The following is a 6,984-nucleotide window of genomic DNA, read 5'->3' as shown; positions in this document are numbered from 1 at the left end:
AATTTGGATACAAAATGAGCTTGTCAAGACATCAAAAGATAGTACACGAAGATTTTTCACCGTAAGAAGGCACACCAGGCTGCAAATATATTAGGCTTGTAGCATACGCGACAAGTAATTATGATTGACAATTGTATAATATGTAGGTACTTATACATATGTTGAAGCACAAAATTTCAATAAAATTGTGCCAAAATTATTTAATCTCACCTGATTTTACTTAAATTTGTATCATTACACCCATGTGTCAATGCCACAATGGTGTTTTCAGATTTCATTATGCAACTATCAGATCAGAGTTTGTTTCTTATTTTAAAATGTAAATAGGGCGAGGATTGAGTAGGCTTCTCGATTTTCGATAAAGCTCTGAATTGATCAAACACGCGCTATAGCTAAAGATTTTGAATGCTAAAGATTTCGATGAACATGTTGAATACCGATTACTTTGCCAAAAGGGACGCGATGGAGAGTAACAATAATTTTTTACTGAAAAAAAACCAAAGTGAAAAACCATTCATCAATATTAGTAATTTTACCAATCCAAAATCTTGCATCGAAGCTCTTCGAATTTGCGTGAATTTCGCACTTTTCATAATCCGCCACTGAAAACGGTGTCATCCGAACACACCGCAATAATTATTAAAGTGAAAAAAACATCATTTTTTTCTTCCCCCCCTTTTTTTTCAATTATCGAGCCGAGCATTACGAAGCTTTGTAAAAAAGTACACGGATATATCTGCCGTATGCGTTTTTAATCAAGCGCCGCCGCGTACTACACTAGACGCGGGCCGCATACATATTCATATATATACGCGGCGATACAATACATAAACTCGCTCGGGACGTCTGTATTATGCCGGGGCTTGACCCGAGTACGGATCGCACAAATCCTTCGCTCGAATCATCGTTCGTACACGACGACCCATTGTTATAAATTCGCGACCAATTTCGATCGTTGACTCGCTTTCTTCTCGCTTCTCTATCGCTCCGATACGTATACCGCGATGATCCGCGCGATCCAAAGGGTTTGTACGATATCTATATAATGTAGGAAATTCCATCGGGCGGAATGTACCTACTAAAACTGCTGCGGAATCGATCGCGCGCTAAATCCGGACCCTACTGTACGCGCGAGTCGGTCAATTTTAGTCCAAGTGACCCCTATATATACTATCTATCTAGCTCGTAAATCGACGAGTCGAGTGGCGGCTTTTAGCTCGCTCGCCATCCCCCCGCGCTCATCATGTTTCTCGCAACGAGCGATACACAATAGAAATAAAGAAACAAGCAAAAAAATAAAATAAAAAGTAAGTAACTCACCGTCGGTATTGACGATCGACACGTAGGTCCAGTTGAAGTGTCGCACGAGATCGACCAGTAGCTGCGCCTGATAATAGTCGGACGGCACGACCCTCAAGAAAGTCGAGTATCTGCTCTTGTCGCTCAGGTCCCTCGAGGTGCACGAGTAGCCGATCTTAAAACACGGAGAGAGAGAGAGAATCATGATCGCGTCGTTCGGAATCCGAAACGAGTACAGAGAAAGAGAGCTATTAAAACTCGAACGAATATAAACATCGCACTGTACTCCGCGGGTGGGCATCTCTCGCGTATTTTCATTTTACGTATACAATCAAGTCTGAGCGCGCGAGAAAAGAATTTCAAAGAGCTACGGCAGTTAAATTCTCGGTGCAGTTTAGGCGTACTATATATAGCGGAGTTCGCTCAACGCGAAGTAATATTTCCACGCGCGAGAGTGAGTGAGAGAGAGAGAGAGAAAATAAAGCAAACAGCACGTAGTTTTCCACGCGCTATACATATATTCACTCACGTCTTTTACCGTAGAGAGAATTGCTCGCGCACCTTCTCTCTCTCTCTCTCTCTCTCTTCTAAGCAATGTTTATTTTCGTAATATAGGTATAGAAACGTATGCACGTGTACACTCGTAAGTGCAGCACGCGCATCGATTTTGCTCGAGAATAAACTCTCCGAATGCTCTCTTTCTCTCGCGCGGGTGGGTGCACACACACACACACGTACGAAATCGGCGCGATATGTATATAAATATGTATTCAGCACCGGGGCACTTACCTGTGGAATCGAAAACAGCTGCAGCAAATTTTGTACCTGAAGCGCGACGGAACTCGAGCCGGGCCCGACTACGCCAATCAGCGGTGCATTTTTTTCCAAATCCTGTGCGAAGCAACACAACACAACAAATTGTTTACATTCGAAATCTGTATTTATATAATTTTATACAATGTTTACATAATCATTTCTTTATATATAATTGTCTCGAGATCAATGGAAAAATAATTATGACGCCCAGAGGCTTCCGCGCGCGCGTAGATCTCTAAATGGACTCTGAAGAATCTACATCTTATTTACATGTCAAAGGGACGAGGGCGAACAATGAGACTCGTCCCCCGCGAGCTCGAAGCACAATATAAAGTGGCTTTCATTAAAAAAGTCGTTACATCTTGTGCTTGTGTCTTCGAGAAACCGCTTATACATATTATTTCACTGCGCCTGCGAGCCTCTTTATGTCATAATAATTCGAGCCCGCGAGTAAGAAGGTTGTAATTTCTTTGACGTCGCTCGTCATTCTGCGACGAAGATTTTGCGGAGGCCAATGAAATTTACAGCATTATTCTATGTTCTCTGGTAGAAATGCACAGCGTTAATTGTGGACTATAATGACGAAAAATTATAATTTAAATTGTTTAAAAAACTGACTCGTTGTTGGTAATTTTTTGGTTTCAATGATGTTACAAAGGTCAAACGCGTTTGAAATGACTGGAAAATTCTTATTCAATCGTTTCCAAAAATTTAGATCAGTTTTGTATCACTTTCAACGCGACAGTGATTTAAGCTTTCACCACTAGATGGCGAATACACCTTTATCCGTAAACCCGCAAGTGGCAAAGTCAAAATAATTGTATAAGTAAGTTGTAATCAAAACTATCTATTGTCCAACTTTACATTTTTGTGATCGACATTTCTACCAAATTCATCGTTAATTGGAAATAAAATACGAAGACGAAAGGACAAATTTAGCTCTTTAATCGTATAATATCACGATATGCCTTACCACTGCTGCGTCGGCGACGCAAGAATCCGACTGCTCGGCGACCTTGACGATGGCCGGCGTGATGGCGTCCCTGACGAGCTCGATGCTCTGCTGAAGCGCCACCGGCGCGAACCAGCACGAGTCGCGCGCCTCCAGGCCAAGAGTCACACCTATATAGTCATACGAAAAATAAACATTTATTTATTTTTTTTTTTTTCGAGTGTCATAAATAGAGCCGTAATTACCTCTGAGCACTTCGGTACTGTTGTTGATCTGATCCAGGGTCCAGAGAGCCGTCTCGATCCTCTGTATGCCGTAGAGCTCGCGTATGGCGCCGCAGACGAGGCCGCCCGAGCGGCCGCGCGGCTGATGATGCACGCTGAACAGGGCGCCGACGATGAAGTCGCCCCTCACCCGGGCCGACTGCTGGCTCATGGAGACCTGCTGGCCTCGGATCATCCCTATCGCGGTAGCTAGAGCGAGGACCAGCTGAAACCAGCTACTACTGCCTCCGCTTCGTGTCATGGTCGTCGTAGTCGTTCTAGACGATCGTCCGGGCTGACGTCAGGTTTTCTCGCAGCCGTTTCTCCTCTGCATCATCTCGCCCGCGAGACGACGTGCGGTGAGAGCGGCCGGGTCACCGGGTACCGCTGCGGCGAGGTCCGAGTTCAACGGCGATGTTGGGTGCTACCTGCTGCTGGAGTCGCCGATCATGGGTCAGCATAGTCCGCGTACTCGGTCAACGGCTCAATTTTCCATGATCATCCGTGTACTGTGAAAATATTCAATGGGTAATGTTTATTGTATGCAAACTTTACGAAGTTTCGAGGTCGTTACACTTTTGACCTTATCTCTCTCTCTCTCTCTCTCTCTCTCGCTCGCCCGCGGCGACGAGGCAAAAAAAGGGTTTTAGCCCCGGAAATTTTCCGATCTTTCGAATGCATCGCTGTGCGCGCGCGTACAACGGCGATCGTCGTAAACAATTTATAATATTATAATACATAAAATATATATTTATCGCAGACGCGGTGTATACGCTTATTTTGAATAATACAATATGCGCGCAGATATGTACGCGCAGATATACGCTAAATTTTACGATTTTCCTCCAACGCGCGTATGCGGAGCGCGCGTTGTCTTTGTTTGGGAGCCGATTTCCCAAAACTCGTTTCGATGAGGAAAAAAAAAAGCAACGATATGTGTATATAGTGCGCTTGGCGAATTATGTCTGCAGCGTTATCTTTCCGAGTACGCGACAGCGCATTGTAATACGTACACGATCAATATTTGTTCGAAAAATTGATACACGCGGGGGGCGACTCGAGTGCATATTTAAAGAGGTGTCGAATGCTGGTACTCTTTAGTTTTTTTTTCCATTCGCGATAGAAAACAATTAGTAATTGCCCGATCATGAATTGTTTGGTGTATTTGGCATTCGTGGTGGCCCTCGTCATGTGCTTCTACACTGATCTAGCTCTTGGACAAGGTACGAAACTTCATAAATTTTTCGAGTTTATAGTGGATATAATTAATTCGATATCGTACTGAAAAAAAATTGAATGATAATTAAACAGGTGGCTGTGGCTGCGGAAGAACTTGCCCACCGAACAATCCCAATTGCTTCACGATCTGCGACTGTCCGAACAGGCCAACTTCGTAAAGATCATCGTTCGAGCTCTTAATTCGACAATATATGTTTTATTCATTATCTTTTATTCAAACGCAACCGCATAAATTCTTAATGCAAAAAAATTAATATATAATTTTCATCACGAGCTTGCGCTCGAAGTGTATAATATGTATCGAATAAATCGACGAGACTCCCAGACTGAAATTCCGCTCGGCGCTTTTAATTTATTCACGTACTCTTTGGGTGGAAATGCGATCGATCCTTTGACTTTGATACAAAGTACAATGAACAATATAATACCGCATCGCAGATGTCTGATATTAATAATGATAAATTATTACAAGTGGCCTACGTAACATTCGTTCTTGCGTTAAGACTATTTTTCATTATTAAAGAATCCGCGCGGTTAAATTGCGGCATGAATTTCCAGGATCGTCGCGTGCATCGAGTGCCTAGTACTACTACATGGCGCGGCACAAAGGAGAGTATCGGAAGTTCATCATAGCTCGTTATACAAAGTTGCGCGTCGAGCACACGGGTCGAAAAGCAACTCCGCTCCGATATCGCGGCTCGGTATACCGAATCAAAGACTCGCGCGCTGCGGGCGGAATCGTCGCTATATATATGTATAGCAGAGAAGGAGTTTGAGACGTCCGAGCTGCTGCTGCGAGAAGAGAGAGATAGAAGAAGAAGAAATGCGTCGACGTCGTCGTCGCTTGGCCGCTAACGAGTCGCGTCGCGTCGGTCAGCGTATATAGAGCTGTGTTTGCACCGAGTCACGTTTGGAAAACGTCGTTACGGGGCGTTGCACAATTAAGCAGATTCAATTTACAAACGTATATAGATATATCTTTAGCTCGTTTTCCGAGTGTTTATCCTCGTAAAAAAAAAAGGAAAAGATTTCGCAGAGATCTTCCTTTATTTTAACACGGGATGTAAGCGACAGCGATAGCGCAAGCACACGATGCGGAAACGATACGAGCGAAGAGAGAGGTCGACGTACGCGCAAAAACCCGCAAAAGAGGAGGCTCTTTCCGGTACGATTGCGAGGCGAGCTTTTTTCGACGGAATAAAGTCCTCGCCGCGCGATAATTATTTCATTCGATCGTATATGTATTTACGTTATAATTAATTATAATTGCCCGAATAGTTCACCCGCGACTATATATTAATAATTACGTGCGCTATTTTTAACACTTTGCGACGACGATACAAACGAGAACGGGGAAAAAATTCGACGATCGTGAGAGAGTACATTATATACGAGAAATGCGTGACAATGGAATAACGAACGAAACTTGCAATAACAGCGCCACACACTTGACACTCAAAGCTGTGTGTAGTACATAAAGTCGCTCGCGACTGCATGTATCGTCTGCGCGTCGAGGCGCGCACGAATTTATATTCGCCGAGCTTTAACCACACACCACGCGAGCACTTGTCGCTCTTGATGCATCGACAGTTTTGTATACGTATACAACGCGTAAACTGTAAACTATGTCGTCGAAATGATATTACGCGCGCGATCCGATCATCCCTTACGATTGCCGAGGATAATGATACACATTATACATAAGTTTGCACCGAATTTATAATATTTTATTTTCAACTCTTTCTCTCCCGACTCGCGAATGTCCCCTACGAGTGTGAATTAAAAAAAAAATAGGTAGAGTCTTCAATTTTTCATTCGAAACTCCGTCGTTGTATAATTGATAAAATCAGCGGATATGCGGGTTTCTCTCACAGTAGCCACTCGTACGCGTATTATAAGAATTACGCGTATACTTTTTTCCTAATTAGTTCACGCACACACCCACACACTATATATATCGACTAATTAACATTTAACCATTTTCAAGTGGAGCGCGTTGAAATCGACGCGAGAGATCGTCGACGAGAACGCAGAGGGGTGGTGGGTCTGGTGGTGCTGGTGGTGTTATAACGTCGTTACGAGACACTACAGAAATACTTAACACGAAAAAAAGAGAAAAAAAAGGAAAAATACCCTCTCGGTATCTCGAGGCGCGGATGTGTATATATAAAACCCAAGATTTGGCCTTTGTTAGCTTTTATGCGCGCGAGATACGAAGGGCCGTATATAACGTTTGAATTTGTAATTCACCCACCACTCGAAATTACGAGAAGAAATGATAGCGTTACACGAGGCATTAATGAGGAAATGTACGCGACGATTAAACTAGACACATTTTTCCCGGACGAATCACGAACGCTATATGTCGATGCGCCGAAGCCGTGTATTGTTATATGCGAATATCCCATCTTTCGC

The 6,984-nt window shown here is 43.5% G+C and overlaps 1 long non-coding RNA gene across 1 annotated transcript; it reads right to left on the bottom strand.

Annotated features, from left to right (window-relative positions):
• Positions 1-1,363: 1,363 nt before the first annotated feature.
• On the bottom strand, positions 1,364-3,170 carry LOC111694172. The gene is made up of 3 exons (XR_002763571.1): positions 3,089-3,170; positions 2,089-2,190; positions 1,364-1,474 (listed from the first exon to the last, which is right to left on the bottom strand). It is a non-coding gene; the product is annotated as an uncharacterized LOC111694172 (long non-coding RNA).
• Positions 3,171-6,984: the final 3,814 nt, after the last annotated feature.

The sequence above is a fragment of the Trichogramma pretiosum genome, unplaced genomic scaffold (assembly GCF_000599845.2).
Source record: "Trichogramma pretiosum strain Unisexual culture from Peru unplaced genomic scaffold, Tpre_2.0 scaffold36, whole genome shotgun sequence".
In the NCBI taxonomy this organism is placed as follows: Eukaryota; Metazoa; Arthropoda; class Insecta; order Hymenoptera; family Trichogrammatidae; genus Trichogramma; species Trichogramma pretiosum.
The sequence above is the reverse complement of the archived record's forward strand: the minus strand, read 5'-3'. Positions and strand labels throughout refer to the sequence as shown.